Below are 22,071 nucleotides of genomic sequence, written 5' to 3' on the forward strand. Positions count from 1 at the left end.
TTTGCTTTAAAACTGCTAGTGAGGAGTCTTGGATTATGTCAGTCACCATAAATGGGCTTTTGCCATGAGGAACTCCAAACCCAGTAAATTCCAAAAGTTATTGGCACTGGCAGCCTTTCATTTAGAATGTCTCAATTAAATTAAACTCAACATTAGTCTAAGTAAAAAAAGTCAAGGAATTAATTAGTGAAATAACTAGGGAAAGTCTTGCATGAAGTCTCCTGAAAATTATACTTATTCTTTACTTAGAATAGGAAAGCCAGCACCATTATTTTATTCTTTATTACAAATTCATTGTCAAGCTGGCTTTTGTTTGCCTAAGAACTTAAACTGATTAAGTGAGAACATAAAAGGATCACAGCAAGCTACCCACTTAAGTGGCAAGGGCAAATGCTAATCTGTAATTCAAATAGGTCCCAACTGATGGTCTTCACTGGATTTTTTTTCCTAATATTTAATTAATTTACCTTAGGACCCCAAGATAGCTTACTTTGTTCTTTTTCATTGACTGAAAGTCCCTGCAAAAGGAGTTAAAATTCTATCCAATAAGCATATTCATAACTCCAATAATTTTTCTGACCTAGGGAATCACTTAAACCAATGGGACTGTAAAGAAAGAATTTGGCTGAAAGTTTATTTTTAACCCTATTCTCTTGTGGAAATAGGCTTGTTATAAGATGTGTTGAGGCTCAGGATTACTTAATCACCACCACTGAATTTTATCCACAGTTTTAAAATAGTATTATTTTAATGTCATTCCCTTATTTTAAAATTCATGTCCAAGACTATGTAGAACTATTTTGTCTTAACACATTTCAGACCACTGAACTGTGCTTTAATATGCTCAGTGCAGCCCCAAGCACAAAATGAACACTTTGGTAACTTGTCATCATGTCCTAGTATAACTAATATATATACCATGTCTTCAAGAAACAAAACAATGTATCTGTCTTTGAGAGTTTATATTGTGTAAACTAAGGACATGATTAAAATCTTATGTATTGATTTCATTCATGGTTGTTGGAAGTTTTGTAGCTATTGCTGTTTATTTATGTAATGTATAATGATGTAATTGGTGCAGGTTTCATATATTCTGAAATATTACAGGATTTATTCTCAGAAATGTAAGAAGCATCAAAGACCCCACTGAAAGGACAGGAAGATGATGTGGAGCTCAATTAAACTCTTATTGCCTATGCTCTAATCTAAAGCCCCATGCAGATGGAACTCTATAGTCACCAGTATTTATGTGCAAGGTATGGATCTAAGAGCGTGTGTGCTCAACTACCAGAACATTAGCACAGCATGCTGCCTGGGCCTGTGTCCAGCGCTCCTGTCTGTAAAATCGTTTCACTTTGGGTAAGAAAAGAGCTCATGGTTTCCATTTTGGTCTCATGTACTAACATCCCATTGGTCACTATTAGGCTGTGACCAAAGCACAGTAAATACCCCAGCAAATTGTTTTCCCTATCATTACACTGTTATTTTTAAAGCATTGATTTTCAGCCTTAGAACTGAATTTGTATCACATCCAAACCTGATGGAGTCATCTACTTGAAACCTGGGGAATAAAACATTTAAGTTTGTAGCAACATTCTTACCAACCATAACATGAGCAAGAAGTTCAGAATGCAGTCCTACAAACCACATTGCTCCCAAGTCACATCTGATTTTCTAGCAAAATAAAAATGCTGAAAAGCCTGTACACACTACATGCCAATTAACAGAGCTGGCCTACAGATGTAACTGGAGAATGGCTAAAGCAGCTCCAGGAGGGACTTCAGAATCACAGAACACATATGTTAAAATTAATCTTAGAGAAAAGTATATACATAATGCTCCCAGGAAAGCTAGCTACTGATCGAGTTCTACAGACTTAAGTTTCCAAGTAAAACCCCAAAGTAAGCAAATGTACTGGAATGTGTCTGAGCTCAAAATGAGACTTTGTCAGCTGTTGCTCTGGGCCTGAGCCTGCTGCCTGCAGGGAGCTATGGGGGAACCACACTGGGTGGCCTGCAGAAGGGAGTGTCTTGAGCAGATGGGGCACTGTGCAAGCCAAGAGTGGAGACACGTCCAAGGAGTGTCTTCCCTCACAGGGAAAGGGCCACTAAAATAAGGAATATATTTTCCCCCCTAAACCCCCATATTTATTATTACATCCATATGAAACAAAGTGCCTGTGACTTTACACACACTATAAAGTAGGACTGAAGGGGTCCATTTACACAGGATATTGCTTCCCATGTAAAAAAACCCTTAACAGATGTTTAGTGAATGTTCAGTATCTATAGACACATTTGGACAACATTCTCAGGCATGTGGAGGGATTCTTGGGGTGTCTTGTTCTTGACTATGAGTTGGACTCAATGATATTGATGGGTCCCTTCCAACTCAGCATATTCTATGACATAATGCTCTATATTAAATTTATATTCTCCAGAAAAGGCCCATTTTTAAACATATTGGTTTTCGTCCTGGATAGTTGAAGTGCCTTTGATTCCACTTACTTACCATTTAAAATTGGGAAAGGCCTCAGCTTGATTGACAAAAGGAACTTGGCTTGCTCAGCATCTTACTGGAATTGCTCAGCTTTCTATAAGGTAACCTTCTTAAATTACATTATTCAGTATCTTTAATTAATAAGAAGAAACAGATTTAATAATTTCAGGGCAGGCATTTTTTACACCAACTCAAAGCAGTAGACACAGGGTGAAAGATTGCCCCTGTTGAAGTTAGCAGCAATATTTCAGCTGCTGAATTAATGTATTACAATTGAAGCTTCCACCCCCTTTTTACCCATCTTTTCATCACTCTACTAATACATAAATTTTAATCTGCTTTAAAGGATTGTAATAGTCGAAATGATCCTTTTAGATTCTCTTCAGCAGTATTTTTCTTCTATCAAGAAAATGTGATTTATATAAGGGCTATGTTCTCTCTTAAAAGTGAGTCATCTTCTGGAAAATAGGATCTACCTCTATCAGGTGGTAAGATCTGATAAACAGAAAACCAGGGTATTCATAAAACCCAATTTGAAAACAATTTATAAAATAATAAAAAAGAAAACTTGTCTTTTTTTTTAGTATTTTCTATGTTGATATGGACATTCCCTATTCCTTTCTTTCAAGCAGCCAGGGAAAAACTGCCAACATGGACAAAATTGTGGATAATTAATAAAAAAAAGGGGGAATAGCAACAATAGTAGAAAGAAATAATAGAGAAAAAGGAGGAAAAAAAGAATCAGAATTTGTGTAAGTCAGGGATATAAAACTTGTCTTTATGCATTACATTCATACAAAGCTGAAATGAAGAAAAATTTCTGTTACAGTTATAATTCTAGCTATAATTCTAGCATGGGGGTGCTTGGTGTCACTACTAGAACTATAAGCCCAGGACATTAAATAAATGTCAGTACAGTTGTGTCTAAGTTCAAATAGAGAATGCAAAGGAGGTTTATTCTGCCTGCTTTACTTTCCCATTTCCTTTTCATGCTGTCTTCTTTCTAATATTTTATGGCTTTTATGAGCCTTATTGCACTAAGATTCTGTGAATGCATGTGTGGAGCACATTTTAGTCTGTCTTTAAACATTAAGTGCTAATTGAAAACATAGGTTTGCTCAGAAAGAATTCATCATCATTTAATTTTGAAAAAATATGCAAACTGAGCCATTTTAAAAATCTTTTTGAAATTTTTATTTCAATGCAGAACTCCTTATGAGGTAGGCTTATTTTCAAAGTTATGACCCATCACCAAGTGAATTTTCATCTGGTTAATGGGCTGAAACAGGTTGTGAAAGAGTATCTATTTGCCATACTCACTGATATGCTTTATTTTGCCTGAACTGATTGCTTTGATGATGTAGTTCAGGAAATCAGCCTCTTACCCTTTTTAAAGATTGATAGCTTAGATAAGCCTCTGTCATTTTATAAAATAGTTATGAAAGCTTAAAGATGGTTGTACATTTCCACAATAGCATAACATTTGCTTCTCAAAAGTCCCCCTACTCCAAGATCACCATGGCAGGCAAAAACTTCTTATATCTCTTGTTATGTCATTTCTGGCAGCAGCTGAAATAACTTTTACCTGGTGACACCGCAGCACATGAGCACAACCTCACCTTGTAACCCTGGATCCAGTGATGGGTGGTCTGAAATGTACCTAGAGATCAGTAACATCCACAGCAGGTAACTGGACTGCCCTTTTCCCCCTCAGTTAATGGCTGCTTGCTGTCTGGGAAAGATTGAGAGCACTTGTTAGAAAACAAGGTTTGCATAGATGATTTATATTCAGGTACCTTTAAAGTACCAGACCATGTCACATATACTCTCCCTGAAATCTGCTGGGACATTAAATTACACCCACATTACCTCAGCAGGCAAATCAAGTCTGACCACTGCTACACAGAGCAAAGCCCACACAAACTGAGCCATGAGTGAAAAAGCCCCACACAAAATGTGGGCAAACCCCAGAGATCTCTCTCACCATGCTTATTTCCATCAGTTAAGGTGCTTTCCATGTGAATCCTCTAATCAAACCCAGTCTTGTGGAAAGTTGCCCATGCAGAGAAGTACCCATGCAGTGGAGCCCCCACCCACTGAGCCACCCACTGCTCAGAGACAACCCTGGCACTACAGGACACTCTGCACATGAGCAGTACGAAGACAGATTTTTAATATTCGCTATCCACCTCATTCTATGTCCACTATTTTATATTTCTAATTGTCACATATATTCAAACTTTATTGGACTAAGCTTTTTTTTACTTAATCCAATCACAAACACATCCACAAAAACCAAGTATAGGTATGAGTTAATTGCAACTTGTATATCTTGTAATCAGGCTGGTTGTTTATTGGTTTCTCATATTGTGTTATCATTTTGATCATAATATTCCTACCAATCATTCAGGGTACTTTCAGAAGGATTTCTCAGCTTTGTTTATTTAATATTACCATTATATTGTCTCTTAAATACACTCACAATCATATCTATATGAAGGAAAGAGACCTGAATAGCAAGTACTTGATTTTTGATTATATTTGATTATAACTGGCGATTTTTATCCCTATATTTAAATATCTCATGCACTGGATGGAAAACATAGATGAAAATGCTCATTCAATTTCTTCTGTATACTTCCAACATTCAACAATGCACTAATTCACCTATGGAGAGCAAAGTTTAAATTGCATGAAGGATGATTTCAAGCAGGATAAAATGTGCTTTTTCTTAGTGTTAAAAAACTTATCCTTTGCAACTAGAATGCAAGTTCTAACCACCTGATATTATTAATTTCATATACTATTTTTTATTGTTACTTAAAAGGTTGCAATAGAAAATTTCAATTCGTATACAATTTTAATGAAGCTGGAAGAATTTTCAGATATTTTATCTGCTTCTTGGAACTGTTTGTAGAATTACACCTAAAAATAAGAGACTGGTGTGAAATTCTAGCCCTACTCTTCTAAGAATACAGCAATAGTTTTGATATAAAATCTTGACCTAATTTATTTGCATAAAGAAAGCAAACACATGTCAGAGATAAAGTCCTGTCAGGAACTTGACATTGATCCCAGCCTTACCTTCAAGATTCCTTTAGGAATTGTCAAAAGCTTCACAAGCCTCACTGAAGTCACAGTGTTCCATGCAGATGTTAACTCAAGGATATAGCAAACTTTTAAGAAGTCACCAGCATATAGTCAAATATCCCTAGGGGCTTAGACATTCTCCAGGACCCAGTTTATTTAATACATATTCTTTTTTTTGTTTTTTTTAAAAATCTTAAGTTGAGGCTTGTACACCAGCCCTTCTGAATAATCTTGTGAGGTTTCTAATGTGTAGAAAATAGAAGGAGTAGGGAGGGGGGAGAAGTTACTCCTTACCTCTCCTCAGTGCCACAGATGTTTAAAAATACTATTTATCCCCATGAAGAAGAATTTTTGGGCTCCTGAAAAATTAGTCAAATAAAGCCATTTACAATGATGGGGGGACCAACAGGCCAATAAGAGTTTACTGCACTACAGCTTCAGGATCAGTATGAGAAGAAACTCAGCCCACTGACCAGCTAAAGTGTGGCCTAGGATTTCCACTGTGGCAAAGGAGAGCGACCTGCCTGTCACCAGCAAAATAACAAAATACAGATTCTGGTAGAAAAACCAACAAGGCAGATGGAGCCTTTTACATTCTCCATAACCCCAGACTGATTGAGGATATCAGACCACAATCTAATGTTGTTATGACAGTCTTGCAGTGGCTATTTGAATGTTTGCTGCTAGACCTATAACAAGGAATTTTAAAAGCCCACTATCTTCTATATAGGCTCCAACAAACCATCAGAAGGCCAAGCTGAACCTAACACACACATAGACTAGAGGAAGTACTTAGTTAGAGTGGCACACAGACAAATATTTTCTTTGGCAGAGAATGAGTCTCTATAAACAGAAACACAGTCAAATCATGCACTTTTTACAGGAACTAAAGTATTCAAACTCCAAAAAAAGTCACTACCTAAAGTTATACAGGAAAGAAAAGAACAGCTAAATAATCATAGAATGATTCCTTATTTTCATGAATATGGTTCCTTTCCAACAGTGTACTCCTTCAATGCTATTGTAAGGTTTTGAAGCTCTGTATGTTGTACCCAAAGAACCATTAGTTTCTACAACTAAGTGGATGCTTCAGTAAATCCTTCAATTCATCTAAAGGCTGTTTGCTTTATTGTTTCAGGACCCTTTGCTGTTGTTTATTTTCAAGCTTTATTTAGTGTCACATTTACACAATCAGACTCAAGTCAGCTCTAAGCGCCCTGAACACAGAGGTCACGGCCAAAGTCAGAAAACTCAAAATCAAATGCTATTTTTCTAATGATGGTAAAAAACTATGCAAAGAAACTGCAGAAACAATTATTATAAGTGCTATTGAAACTTAAGTCTCTGATATTTACCAGCCTTCATGGAAATGATTCTCCACTATCAATAAGGACATACCAAATGTAGTTCTGTCTTTTGTTCACTCACATTTACACAGCAGCTATTGGAAGGCTTTAATTCTATAGCTTGGCTTGTCTACAATACTTATCCTGACAAGTGTGCTCTGTTTTTTCCTGTTTTTATTCGAAAATGAATCTATCCATATTATTGAGGATAGACATAACTGAAGTTTGATCTGCTTCTTTAGCGAACATGCTTGATCTACACCAGGCCTATGAACCTTCTCCAAGTTATCTCTCTTGGTCCAGGAATTCTACAAATTCATCTATTTCCTCCATCTCTGAAAGAAAATTTATGTCTAAGTCACTTCTAGTAGAATTTCATCTAAAAATCTAGGAAAATGTGCCCAGTCAATACTTTTTCCATTCCTTTAAGAGTGACACAGTATCCCTTTAAAAGCAAAGGTACTTCTAAAGTAAAGAGCTAGTAAACTATGTGTGGAAATATTACTTTTTCACATTTGAACTGATGAATGCAGATTTTCTGTGAAATGACCTCCCTAAGGGTGTAATGTCACATTCAGTTTTATAATTATGTGTATACTCAAACTTATTGAGTAAATAGACAACTTGTTTGGGGAAATCAGATGAAACCAGCCCAGTCCTTCATCTGTGCAACCCTCTTTTCCCATTGTGGAAATGAGGAAGGGTTTAAATGGCTAATTGGAGATAAATATTTTTGTAAGAAAGCCAGCTGTGTGCCAGGCAGGAAAATTCAGTCCCTAGTACTTCAACAAAAAATGAAATACCTTGAAATTCCAAGGTTATCAATGCACCTGTGTAACTCTCATTAAACTTAACTGACATTTTACACATTTTTTGAGGGCAAAACACTCTCCTACACCTGCAGATCTTCTCGAATATCTGCTCATTTTCATGGCTTTTTATGACTGTAGGCCAGATTATAATTTAAAATTGCAAAAAAGCATAGTATATTTCAGCAGACTAATGGACTTTTTTTGGCTTTGGATTTGTGTTAGCTTGAGTCTTAGCTCTGGGTACTGGACCTGGAGTGGCCTGTGGCTCCCAAGGGCGCAGCTCCTCCCATTGTCCCCACCAGGGAACAGCGAGGGACTCAGCCTGGCAGCCCAACACATGCCAGCTCAAAGGAGGGCACATCCATGTGACTCAGCCTCCTGCTCTCTGAGCTTTCCCACTCCTCAGAAAGAGACCTGGGCATGAGGAGAGCTGGTGTCTGCACACAGTGAGGAAATTCCAGACGGGCTCACGCAGAAGCTCTGGGGATTGGTCACAACTGATCCCTTGTTTGGCAGGGTCCTGTTCCCTCAGGACCCATTTCCACCTCTCACTAGGGTTTCAAATACATCCCTTTAAATTGTTATGAAAGCTACTAGGGCTTTAAAAGCAGGTCAGGGCTAGGGCAGAGCCAAGGAGAGGACCAAAATTGTTTCAAACCAGCTTAAAAGCCAAGAACCAAAATCTGCTTCAAAGACAGTTCTGTGCAAGCTTCATGCAAGTGCCCAACTGAGGAGATACAAAGGTCTGAAAATTCCAAGAAACACAATTCTGGACAGATTAAGACAGCTGAGAAATATGAAATAAATCATCTGACTTTAAAATCAATTTCTTCAAGCATCAGACGTGCCTGAGATTTCCCCTTTTCATCGGATGGCCAAGCATTCTTCCATCAGGCCATCCCTCAGCAGCTGGCTCTCTCCTTTACATAGCCCTGCTTCATCTGAGACCCCGACCAAAAGTCTGACTCACTTCACAGTGCCATCCCAAAAGCTATTTTTATTTCCCAGCTTTGTAACTCTCTCTCAGATGTTAATCTATTTGCTCCTCCCTCCTCCTCCCACATAAGAACTTAGAAGTCTTTCTTCTCAGCCAGGATAATAAAATAATAAAACAAGCAAAGAGATTGTCAGCTAAAGCATTTTGGAACCACAGAACTTATAAAGTATCAAAAAATAACTTCCTGAGTATTTCTGTAGCAATGCAATGTTAAAAATCAGGGGTTTTTTGGTCTCTGAACAAAGTTCCCCAGAAAATACACAGGGAGATTGGAAATTCTGCATTAGGCTAAGGAATACCTCACTTTCCCCTGAATAATGAGGTTACTACAGCTGTGCAGTCATCCACCAGGAATCCCCCTTACTGGACTATAAAAGCTGCTATTTTATTCAAAAAATTCTCAGCTGTATTGTTAAGTTCTAGTGAGACATGCAGAAGAGCAGGACTGATTTGGAGGGGGCTCAGATTTACTTAATAGGAGGGCTGAAAGAAAATAATTCTTATTGAGACTTCTTTTAAGAGTATTGAGATTTAATTTAGTTGAACAGAAATACATTATCATGTTCGACTAGTTATAAATATTCTCAGGTTTTGGCTATAGAAAGTAAAATTACATCTGAAAACCAATCCCTGACAAGCAAGATAAGTCATATTTCAGTCTGTTTTGACTTAATTAGAATTTATTTTTTTTTACATATGTAGGGCTTAGACAGACAACCATTGCAACTGGAAAATTATTAAAAGGCGTAACGTGAAGAGGTTCTGACTCAATGGCTAAGGTATTCCTGACTCCAAGAAAGCTCTGAGGAAATAATGGTAACCTTTGTAATTTGCAGAAATAATAAGTCTTATGAAAGGATGCCTTCATCTCCTTGAATAAACTTATTTGGCCTCAATGCATTTCACCAACACACTGGGAATACCTGATGGTGAAACACCTATCCAGCCTGACAGGAACTGCTGTCAACTCCCACAGGAATGGGCAGCCATAGCTGTCCTACAGGGATGTAAGCAGGGGGTACAGAGGCACTGAGACCTCTGTGCTGCTATTGCTCCTTTCCCACTCCAAGAGCCTACATACCAGATCCAGCCAGAAAAGAAGGGGTTGAGAGTCAGAGAGCAGCTACAATGCCAGGAGCATGTGGGCTGCTGGCAGAAGAGTAGGAGAGCAGTCAAGTTTCAGACACAGAATGTTACAGCTTTACCTGAAGTATCACCCTGTAGAAATACAGAGAGTAAAAGCTTCCCATAAAACATAAAAAAGTGGTTTCCACATTAATGATGATACTTCTCATTTCCAGAAACGACCAAAGAACCAAAGATACAGTTTTGCTTAAATGCAAAAGTTTAAATTAGCCATTATTAAAGCAGAGATACATATATCATATTAGAATATTTGTCTGTTTGTTCACATTGTATTTGAATTCTACAACCTCTACTTAAAAGGTTTTACTGCTTCTCTCTGAACACAAGTAACATTTAACTTCCAGTAGTGAATTTACTGACCTTGTAGTAATGATTTATGCATCATTTCCTGCATTGCCAAGCATCTGTGGATGCTCTTGAGTGAGCAGGGAACACACAGGTTGAGAAACTGTATAAAACAAGGTTTTGTAGTTTGGAAGTCTCTCCATTCAGTTGCCTGCTATTTTAGTGATTTTCAACCATTGCAAGTCTAACTGATAGTAAACCAACTCTTTCAGGCAACTCTCAGTTTTACCTCATGGTATCCTAATGTGTAAGGAGAAGTGCAATTTAATGATACTTTTTCCTTTTAAAACCAGTGATGAACAATCCAGCCCTTCCACCATCATATAACAGGGTGTAATGTGGGCTGCTCTTCAGTCAGCATGCCCAACTTCTGTGCAGAATTTCCATATGGACACTTCCTTTTTATATTTGTCCCTTTTCTACATGTGTCACCTGAGTGGCACAAACAGGAACAGTAATTATGAAAGGCATTTTCTAAAAATGCAATTTCTAAAAATTTCTAAAAAAAATGTAGCAATTGTGCAATGCTGTTTTCTACACTAACATTTCACTGTCCTCTTGTTTGCTACATGAAATAATTCTGTAAAAAAGAGGTAATTTATCTTTCTTGAAAATCTATGTAATGGATTTCTAACACATAGTACTTATATTTACTTTTATAATATTTGTCTTTTTACATATGTTTTTCAGTAGACCATCTTGTTCCCCAATTATTATTAATTGTTGTTAGACTGTCATTTCAACCAACCTTATTTTGAACCTGGAAGCCAATTGGCTTTTCTACAGATCTGACCTTCAAATGAATTTTATTTGTATCCATCATAGACCGATTCTGTCAAGAATCTATGCTTCCAAGGAAAACTTTGTCCAAGTTACACAGATTGGACAAGTTTGATTCTCTGATGGGATTTTTTCCAGCCTATGCTTATAGAAGAGATGCCTTTTCACATGTGCAGCCACACATAATAAAAGGGAACAGCTGTGTGCCATCTAAGAGGAGATTCTAAATGATCAAATTCTGGCATTTCAGAGCAGACAGTGAGCCTCTGACTGCAGTGATGCACTCAAGAAGCAGCAGTGGATCTTAAACGATGTCATTTAAGAGCTAGCTTGGGGCCAATGTAAACCTGCCTACTGACATCCTCAGGGATCACAGCTGGATTTTCACTTCAGGGAAAGCACAGACTGCCTATTCCATTTACTGCTAGATGAGTTGCCAAAATTTTGACTGTAGAATTAGTGAGATGTGAAATACTACATGACTAAGGAGGACCAAACAATTAAATGAATCATGACTAACTCATCTTTCTTGCTCCTTGTGAAGTGTTTTAAAAATTCTTTGACTTTCAGCAGTGTAGATATTAGGATTTACTTCATTAATCTGGAGGACAGAGAGGGACTGTGCTACAACTGTCTGACTGTTCTCACAGACCTAGAAATGGCCATACTAGCTTAATTAAATATGAGTATCACATCACATTGGGACACTGAGAAGGGTGGAGTTCAAATTCCACAATAAGAATGAGAATCAAGCATTGATTTCTGTCTGAAATAAAATGCTCAGAGCCACACCTTTCATGCTAACACCCTGCAGACAAAAGAGTTTTCCAGTTAATTTTTACTCTTCTTCACGAATTCAGTTGCTTCCAAGCTACAAATCTGAATCGATCAATCTCACCCTGTTGTATTTAAGTGCTTCTTTTAACCCGGAGATAGCTGTTCTGACATAGTAGTTAACTATGTTTCCAGCTCAGGCATAAAACTACTTGAAAAAGACCATATAGTTTCAGTACAGGCTGCAACAATAAATCTAAGAGAAAATGTCCTTCACTGCTGTAAATTTCTAGGCAGAAATTGAAATTACTTCTACTCAAGAAAAGTAAAAATTTGATTTTCCAGATTCTCTACAAAACAAGTCCCTTTCATTTCACAGAAGTGCAATGACACAAATTACATCTCTATACACGTTTCTGTAATTGCTGAAGTTACCTGAGCCACTGATCGCCTGCCAGGGACTCTTAGGCTGCCTTGTCCAGAGACCTCAGACAGCAGCAGCATAAATTATTGGTGGTTCTATGATAGGATAGTTCAAAGACATCCTGACCCTTACAGATAGAGTGAGGAAATGCATATAAAAAATACATTTTAATTGCATCTAAATTGAGAGCACTAGCCATTGCTAATGTTAATAAATATTTACAATCCAACTGCAAGGGTTTGAAATTAACAGTGGGTGTGTGGGGCTGCCACCAAACAGCAAATAATCAAATGTAAACAGACTGCAAAGGAGCTGGGAAGTTCTGAGCATGAAAAACTCACAGAGCTGACTGCAAACCATCCTATGATGTTACCCAAAGCTATTAACTGTGTTTAAAAACATGCAAAAAGCATCCAAGGAAAACATGAGAATGATGAATTTAACCACTGAGCTTTCTACATGAAAAGGCTATTTGGAAGGGTATGGGGTTTTAGTGGGTTTTGCTGGTCTTAAGTATAAATAACCAATCCAAGGCCAGTTGAATGACATTTCTCCCCTACTGTTTACACGTCTTCCAATATCCAAGATGCCACTGTCATACATGTACAAAACCAGATTTGCAAGCAATAGTCCTATTTAGGTATTAGACCTTACACTCTTATTGACCCTCTAAGTTCTGAAAAGCAAATATGAATGGATAAGATGAAACTGGTTTTCCCCTTTTTTAATTTTCAAATACTTTTTCAAGTGTGCCTTTTAACTCATTAAAAAAAATCAAAAAGAGATTTTGAAAATTCCACTATACACCTATAGTCTAATAATAAAAAACATTCTCTATTTCAACCAGTCCTGACGTAATATCAAATGAGGATTGGAAGCTGAGAGGAAAAAAGAAAAGGCAGCTAGAAACTACCTTGTGCCAAGAGCAGAATCTGAGACAAGTCATATGGAAATTCACATTAATCCACAAACATCTAAATATTCATTTTTTAACAAAACAGTAGTTCTGTATAGCAACAGGGAAACAGTAACCAGAACAACCACTTTATATGCCCAGGTTTTCCATTCAATCAAGGTACTTCCTCTGATGTACAATCAAACATTGTTGAATAGCTGCAAATCATGTAAAGATGCTGATTTGTTTGCATTTCAGAAAAACAGACCAAGCTAGTTCATTTGGGTCTTAAAGATTCCTTTTTCCACCTCAGTAAACATTTTTTTCTAATCGTAACCCTACTTAAGAAAGACATGATGAAATTAACTCCACAATTCAGATTTAAGTGCCCTATTTTTTAGGTACCACAGTTTCTTGGCAAGTCTGATTGCCCTGAGTTCCTAAGATTAAGCTCAAAGACAAGTGCAAGTGGACATCTTCATTTCAGTGTACAAAAAAGCCATTATGAAGTTTCACATGTTTTTACAATTACGTGGATTAGCAGTTTTCAGTCCCCAAAATAGCTGCATCTGTCATCATTTTTGTTCCTACCAAAGTAGTCTGGTATTCCAGAGTGGTTAAGCTTCTCCACAACTATGTTCAAATGAAGGAAACTAAGAAGAAAAATATGAGGAAGGAACAACTTTATTTTGAATATGTGCAGCCCCAACCATTCTAAAATATCCTTTTTTCTTTAAAGAAAAGTTCACTTGTCTTACCTTTTCAATATGTTTTCAAGAAACACTGCAGATGGAACTTTCTCAAATCTGCTGGTTTAGAAATGTAAATTTCTAAGATTTATAAATATGTTTACACCTTAATATAGGAAAACCAGGGCATTTCGTTATAGGACAATGGGACATGGATTCAAACTGAAAGAGGGCAGGTTTAGCATAGATATTAGGAAGAAATTTACTTGAGGGTGGTGAGGCCCTGGCACAGGTTGTGTCAAAGAAGTTGTGGATGCTCCATCCCTGGAAGTGTTCAAGGCCAGGTTGGATGGAGCTTGGAGCAACCTGGTCTCAGTGGAAGGTGTCCCTGCCCATGGCAGAGGAGTTGGAACAAGATGACTTCTAAGGTCCCATCCAACCCAAATCATTCTATGGTTCTGTGAAAAGAAGAATTTGGAATAGGTTCTTTTTTGCATACCTCTTGACTTTAAAAGTACCTACAAAATTTTAAATTACATGTGGCAGTCATATTTCATAGCCTAATTAATCAAACACCTTTGCTGAGCAAACATGGGCAAAAGCTCAACCTCATCTTTAAGAAGCAAATTGCGATAATCTCTAAATTCTGTGTCCAAAGTCTCAACACTGTTAAAAAACTAATTCAAGAATTTGATACCTGAACCCAAAGGGAAATACTGCACTATGACCAAAATTAAAAGTTTGGAACAAACTTCTGGGCACAGCCGCTTTCTCTGGAGGAGCTGGAGAGCCTTTTCCTGCTGCAAGAAGGAAGCAAAGCAGAGTCACCTCCTGCCTATCAGCTGCCACCAACTGGACACACTCTGATGCTTCTCCTATGCTGCTTCTGGAGCAGACTTTTCTGGGTGCTTACAACAGTTCCTCCAAAAAAGGGAGCATCTCTCCACCTTCAAGGCATCTATCATCAAATTCCCTAAAACTGCACCTCTCCCTCCCAACTTATTTTTTTTTGGATGACTACTTTTATCAGCACAGATCAACCATAAACAACTCACTTCACAGACCACTGCAGGATTAACATTTCCCATTTTTAATTCTTCATTTGAGCAAGACATTTGTGTTACAATATTAGCTCATTGTTCTCTTGGCTATGAATAACATTGTACTGCATGTAATAAGAAAGTTAATTGAAATCTCAAGGCAGACATGAAACCATTCAGGAGTTTAACTACAAGTCATCTTGCAAAGAGACATTGTGGTGTGGTTAATGATAGAAAAATTGTTAGCTCTGTCTCATTAAAAAAACAGATCTCTGCAGAATAATTTGCAGAGATGCAGAAAATATATAATTTAATTTTATTTCTGAATAAAATATAATTTTATATATTTTTAATAATTTTTATGATTTTGTCTCTGAAACTCCTACAGAGCTTCACAGCAAGTGTTGTGCCTAATTACCAATGCAAATAAAATAAAATTACACTACAATTATTTGTTTCAGGCTCTCTTTTGAGAACAGCCTCCTCCATTCTGGCAGTAATGAATTCATACCGCCTTTCCCAGCTAGCATAAGGAGCCTAGCATAGAAATTATGGATATCTTCATGTAGAGTAGAAAATGAAAAGTTCTTGCTTTTCCCAAAGCCATTGTTAGTGCATTTTGAAGATTGCATTTTACCCTTTGTGAACACAGCTTTGCTCTCCAAGATGAAATCCCACTAGCACCACTGAAATAAGTGTAGCTAGCAATCTGCAAAATCAGCATGAGCAAGAAAATGAGGTCTGCTAGGGCCAAGTGTTTCACATTAAATATTGCTGGCATAAAATCTAATGTGTCCAATGTTCATTTCCTTTAAGAAAGGGGCAGGATGTGACTCAACAGAAAGCATAAGTCATTTAACAGTGCATGGAAGCACTCTGTATTTCTAGTTGAGCCTAAAAAGCATTTAAGGATCAGACTAAGAACAGATCTTAATTAAGGTATTAATAGTACCTCCCTGACAGTAAGATGTTTAAATGTGGTCCATTTAAAGTGTTCTCCATTGTTTAAAAATATATAGGCTGTAAATCTTCAGTGCTTAGGGACTTGCTGCCTTTTTAGGGTGCTAAGAATGAACTTCCATTAACAAAACTCTGAATTCTGCACAAACCTGTTTCAAGCCCTGTATTTTGACAGAGTAGTATGCCAAAAAACATTTGATCAATGCTATTCTGAAGACCATTGAACTTGCTAAATATAGATCCCTCTAAACTTAACACATCAGGAACACATCAAAAACGGCAACTTAAAAGTCAACTACACAGCAATATAGCACATTACAGTAAAATTACAGGGCAAATATGACACATCATGTCTACAGTTCCTCAGAAGTTCCTCAGGAGACTTACATATGAACAACCCAGTCTGCTTCAAACAGGAAATGACCCATTTTCAGCATATCCTGAGTAACCTAAGATTCGTGCTCACAATGCAACCTTTTTACTGTGGCATCTGATATTTTTTGTCTAAAATATTGTAATTTTAGCATTGCTTCAGATAATGGCTGCCTTTCACATGCAGCTGACTACAAGTTACATCATTACAGACAAGGCCAGTAGCTGCTGGTCTGATGATTCACCATCAGCCAGGGTTTTCCACTGTGAAAAATAAACACTGTAGCCAGTCAAGAGGGGAGAAGCACTTCTGATAGTGTTAAGAGTAGAAGTGACAAAGAATTGCAAATTTTATTCTATCTTTTCATAGTTAACATGAGGCCTATATGCTATCATGGTGTCTGCAGCTGTCAAAGGCAGCCTATTTACCTACACTGCTAAGGAGACACCAGCAACCTGAATGAATTTTTAAGATCATTAATTTTTCAAGGTATGCTATTAAGTGAATTCGCTCTGTTTTGTAAAAGCCACCCACCTTGTACACACCAGCTTGACCTTTCATCTCTCATAACCCTGCCCAAGATTACTCTGATTTTCTAAATTACCAATATCATTTACCTTAACTGTGTTAAACATCAGCTTATTTAGGTGCCTAAATAAAGTAATTCTGGGGAGACAAGGGATCCAGAGGACCTGTAAAGAAACATATAAAAAAAAATATATATTTATATTTTATAAATATATTTATATTTTATATCAAAAATTATTTTTACTGGTAGGCTTGTGGCTAAAATGTAGTTGACTGCAGCAATGACTGAAAGTTAAATTGTGGGATGACTACATAGGTGATCTGTGGTTTCAAAATTATTTTCTAGCGAACAAGTGTTATTAGTACATAAACTGTCAAAACTATCCATCAAAAGACACCCTGGAGGCTGAAACATTTGCCACTCCTTTAAAGGCTTTATAGTTGTCTCTCTGAATTAGGGTAAGTAATTTAACAGCTTGATCTATACCTGTTCAAACTGAATCTGTTCTCATAAAAGATAAATTTTGGGGTTTACTATTATCAATCTGACGTATCTCACAAGTATTATGTCTGGTTAAATTTAAAAATAAAAAAAAAATCTGAAGCCTTGCTGCTCTGACAGAATCTCCTTAATTCCAAATCAATTTACCTAATATGCTGCCAAATTAGAATTTTCCATTCAGAAAATTCACTCACTCTACATGAATACATACACTCTACTAATACATATTTATACAGACATATAGAATCCATACAAACACAGTGAAGTATGAGGGCAGCATCTAACAAGGAAACACTTTCCTGATCCCCTAAGTGTGCCTATGGCTACAACAGCTTTAGCAGTCACAAAAAATCCACCTCTGTACCAAAGACCAACACTGTGGTACCAATCACTTACAGAATTCTTTACCTGGTGATTTTTTGTCTGAACAATAATTGTTCAGACAAAAGTCCTGGGGATATAAGGAATCACCCAAATGAAGGAGGGAGAAGATCCATTGAGCCACACAGTGCCATCATCTACCAAAACACCACAATACACAATCCCCTGAACATTCATGGCCTGTGTCATGTCCTCCCATATTTTCACATTAAGTTTTGAATGCATTGATTTTCTACCAAGACCCTGATCCACAGCCTGCTACATCTCAAAAAACCTGAAGATTAAACTGATGCATTTTAGAATTGCAGGTTTTTTCATCCTTTTACTCTTGTTGCTGCTTAGAGGATAGCCCTTGTATGTTCTTTCTTTCTCTTCACCCCAAAATTCCATTTCAGAATGTAAATTCCATCTGTGTATTCTTCACACTCATTTTACTAAGCATTCAGAATAGAAACCATTCACTCAATAGTTCACCAAACCTACTGCATTACATGACTGACAGCTTCTCTGGGTTTGTTGTTGAAATGTCACAATATTTTATCAGCAATATGATAAAATACAAAAAAGAGCATAGACTCACATTCTCATATTCCAAATAAATTTTAGAGTAATTTAAGACTCCTTGGCTCTTAGAAAAGAAGTTTGCAAATACAAATCCCAGGAAAATTCCTTTCACTCACTTTCCTCCAGGAGTAGCTAAAGGTGTACAAATACAGGAGTGGCAAATTCCAGAGGAACTTCAAATAGACTCTTCTATTTAATCATATTTATCATAAGATGGTACTAATCCTTCCTTGGGGCCATGTATTTTAAAGCTATATTTGGATACTGAAAAATTTTTGCTTGCAGGGAACCCAAACTATCATTGGCCTAATTTTTAATTTAAAGTGATTTTGGAACTTGCCTGCTTCCATACCCACTTGGATAGATTCTGACATAAGCCTGAAACAACTCCTTATTTCCCAGTAAGAAAAAAAAAAAATCTGCTTAAGCTTTCAGGCATCTCTTGAGTGAGAACTCTCAGCATAATCCAAGGGTGAAATCCTATCACTGTGAAAGTCCTACTTGCATCTGATATGCCCAGATTTTTAACTACTGTCCATTTTTCTGACACTGACAAGAGTTGATAAATAATTGAATTCTGCAGGAGTCCAGCAACAATTAACATAAATCTGAGGGTAGAGACAAAAATACATACTTGAATAACCCTTTTATTATCAAGCAAATATTAAATTACCATCACCTAGTTCTTATTTTCATTCTGTTGCAGAATTGGTTATCAACATACAGCTATGCCAGAAGCACATATGCCAAAGAAATCTGTTTGCAAATTTGACTGCCAAAAAGCAATTGCTTTCTTAAACCTTGGGGAAATGGGAAAACAAAATCTATTGAAAACCAGAGATAAGGAACTTCATTCTCCCTCACTTATATTCAGCTATAAAGACTGTAGAAGCAGCAGCATGGCAATGGTTCTATAATTGTTATTTTTCTGCAACAGTAGAAATAAATCTTAAATATAATCTTAAATATGCTTTCAGCATCAAATAAAAATGTTTGTTACTTATTTTGGAGTCAGAAAACAGTATGATATACCATATACATAACACTAATGGTCAGGGTAAATTGGCTTAAATTCTCTGGTTTGTAGACAGCAAAATGAAAAGGCAATGCAGCTGTTGGCCAGGATGTTCATCATGTCAGACTAGCACTGCCTTGTGCCATTGTCTGCAAAAGTCTCAAATCAGGAGCAGCTGTTGAACTGCATCTCTTTTTCTCTTTTCACTAAACTTGGGTGTTGCACAGTTTCTTTCTTACTCTCTTGTTCAAAAGAGTCAGTTGAGAAGAAGCAAAGACAAGATCCAGGGCTGGAAAAGATGCTCAGTCACATCCTGCTAAAGACACACATCTTGGTTTGTGCATGAGAAGCAATATAGAGTTCCTGTAGGTAAAACTACAATGATTGCTTATTTGAAGCGTGACTTCAAAAGTTCAAGTCTGCTGAAAAACCTAAATCCTACTCTTGGATGAAGAGAGACATTTCCCTCCTTCCAGTATCCTCAGGCTAAGAGATGCCAGGCCTCCTCCACTTTCCCTCACAGAGATTGCCAGCTCCTATATAACACTGCTTCATTTTGCACTTGATAATTCTAGGCATTGTTACGGAAGAAATTTCTGCCAATTTCTTCTTCAGTATTGAACTTGATAGAGAGTAAAAAAATTCTATAAAGCCAAAATCCTACTTAAAGATGAGGAAAAGAAAGAAAATAATTAAGCATTTTAGAAAATTTGGTGGGGGTCAAACATCCATGCCATGTAACACACAAGGAGAAGCTGCTGTGTTATCACAACAAGAAGATTATTTAGGCATAGGCACGAAGACACTTAAACTGTGCATACTGCATATACTTGTGCACAGGAGAGAGTCTGCAGTGGGTGGGTACTTTATTTAGGCAAGTTACCCGTCTGTAACTGCGGGAGGGAGTTGGCAGATGGAGCTCTGGAGTTCCCTGCTGGAATCTGGCCAGGGCACTGCTGCAACCAACTCCTCTCTTCTGAAACACAGATGGACAACTTGAATGTCATACGCTAAAGCTGTTAAAGAGCACTGAGCAACCAGAGACTGATTTCCTCTGCTTTGTTCTTTGCAGACCTATTTGCACCTGATGGAGGTCTATGTAAAACTCCCACCTCTCTAAGACAACAGCATCATAAACTGCTTCTGTACAAGTTTGAAGAACAGTAAGGACACAACGCAGTCTTGATTCCGGTTTTTAGATGGGAATAACCTAAAAATCTTGTCATAACCATACTTTCAGATAACAAAAATCACACTGAATTAATATTTCTTTTAAACTCTAAAGAATCATAATTCTAAAATGCCTGCACTTCTAATCTTAGAAACTAATTTAAAATAAAAATCAAAATTGAAGGTGCAATATTTTTTTTATTTAATTAAACATCCTCCAAGTGGTATATAAATAAAGCAGAATAGCTAGTACATAAAGCAGGAAACATTTCACAAAAGGAAAGCACTTTGAAGTTCACTCAGGCTTTGTTCCTTTAGGGCTTTGCTCGTGTACATCCGTAAGCAGGGAGCACAGACACAGGGGACATGGTTTCCTTCTGTTATCCTGCCTTTTCATGGGCATGTTACTCAAGTGAAGGGATGTTCAGCCTGGATTCCAGACAGAGAGAACTTCTCTGCAAACTCCTGTTGTAGCCAAAGCATAGCATAACTGCTGCCACCTCTACTGTTCAGACACATCTTCTGTTTCACACAGAAACTATTTGGAAAAGATGAGAGAGTTTTTAGTAGGAGCAGGGAACTTTTTTTTCATTCGTTGGAGACTAAACACAGACCTTTTGGAACTCAGCTTTGACACTGGATGAAAGTAATAGCTGCAATCATAAAGCTGAGCTATTCTTTCAGCTCACATGGAAAACTTGTACAAAGTAAATGGTTATTTCGTGAGTTTCTCAGATTGGAGAAAAAGGCATGTCGTGAGTGGGTGTTAGCCTGGAGAAAGCGCTTGCTTTCTCCTTTAGCTACTAAGCAGAAGTTAAGCAGTAAGATATGCTCCTCCAGAAATGTGTTTCACTGCTTGGAGAACCCGAAACCTCTGGCTTGCTCTAATACACTGCATTTTTCTGTCTTCTACTTTTCAGCCAGAGAAGACAACCTATACAACCACATAGGGAAACAACATCTCAATGGAGAAAGATGTCCTCCTCAATGTACATTATGAAGACATGCAGTAAACTTCTCTTCATCCAAGCCGTCTCTGCGCTATGCTGCCTGCAGCACTTGGATTGTGGCAGCTCCCCTCCGTCACACTGGCCCTGCCTGCCTCAGCCACTTGGCCTTTACTGGGACACCAGCCATTCTTTTTCTTAACACAGCAACACTGCAATTCATGATTCTTTATGGAAAAAGGAATAGAAAAAGCTGTACATAAAAGTCCAAAATACACTAGAAAAGAGAAACAAGCCATAGCTCACTGATCACAAAGACAAATGTCTTGGCTTGGGATAACTGCTGAGGCAGTGGCCTCAGCTGCCTGGGGCAACTGGAATATTCAGCAATCATCTCCTCAGCTGGCACACTTCACACAGAATTTTAAGGAAACACAAACCAACAGTTCACTTTTCTTCAAGAGCTATGAGAGAAATTGCAGTGGACTTCAATTCAGGAGCAGCTCAGACAACACGAAGCTAAAAATAATAATCTTATCAGCTACTTCCAGGAAAGACACATCTTATATTGAAAATGTAATTGAGAAACCAAAGTTTTAGAGCAAAGTCCTTTCAGTGTTGTTTCAAGAAGTGACATCCCTGGGCACAGATAGAAGTTTGCAGCTCGAGCAGGCCACTAACCACTTGCAGATAATGTTTTACACACCTACCTGTAATGTCCACATTGTGTATGTACTTATATATAAACAGCAAGGCATTTCCAGCTTACATAAAAGCTCTCTCTAAAGAAAGTG

General features: G+C 37.4%; 1 protein-coding gene across 1 annotated transcript in view; it reads right to left on the reverse strand.

Moving 5' to 3' along the window:
* The window catches only part of COL5A2 (collagen type V alpha 2 chain), a 127,332-nt gene that overhangs the window by 97,969 nt on the left and 7,292 nt on the right, over nt 1-22,071 (reverse strand). Inside the window, exon 2 of the mRNA XM_086898424.1 lies at nt 4,119-4,231. The gene's annotated coding sequence lies outside the window, so the exon portion shown is untranslated. The remainder of the gene's footprint in view (nt 1-4,118; nt 4,232-22,071) is intronic.

This window comes from Cyanistes caeruleus, chromosome 7 (assembly GCF_971803275.1).
Source record: "Cyanistes caeruleus chromosome 7, bCyaCae1.hap1.1, whole genome shotgun sequence".
NCBI classification, from domain to species: Eukaryota; Metazoa; Chordata; class Aves; order Passeriformes; family Paridae; genus Cyanistes; species Cyanistes caeruleus.